General features: G+C 31.7%; 1 protein-coding gene across 1 annotated transcript in view; it reads right to left on the minus strand.

Moving 5' to 3' along the window:
* Positions 1 to 439, minus strand: part of LOC108746557 (liprin-alpha-1) — a 306,428-nt gene that overhangs the window by 92,018 nt on the left and 213,971 nt on the right. The window lies entirely within an intron of this gene.

Here is a 439-nt window from a genome sequence, read left to right on the forward strand (position 1 = left end):
AGAGAAAAATGTCTGATCTTTAATCTAACTATAATTACGTATTACTATAATTATGATTATTACTGTTATAATATTAATAATAATAACCAAATATATATGTATATATATACAGGGTGACCCATTTTAACTTCCCCACCGGATTATCTTGAAAGGAATGCATTTTCTGAAAAAAAGTTTCGGATATAAGTTTTAGTATTTTTCCCTGGCTATTTAACGGCAATATTGAATTTGACCTTGAGTGTGAATGTGGAGGTCATTTAAAGGTCAAGTTAATTTTTTTAAATGGGAACCACTATTTTTTATCGCAGATTTGGAAAGAGCGGAAAATTTCACGTCCGAATATGACCTTGATAATGATCTACAGTTCAATGTCAAGGTCGTTTCAAAGTGAAAGTTCCAGACGTCCATTACGACAAAATATCACGGCGGGATTGCTTTG

Source organism: Trachymyrmex septentrionalis, unplaced genomic scaffold (assembly GCF_001594115.1).
Source record: "Trachymyrmex septentrionalis isolate Tsep2-gDNA-1 unplaced genomic scaffold, Tsep1.0 scaffold178, whole genome shotgun sequence".
Classification (NCBI taxonomy): Eukaryota; Metazoa; Arthropoda; class Insecta; order Hymenoptera; family Formicidae; genus Trachymyrmex; species Trachymyrmex septentrionalis.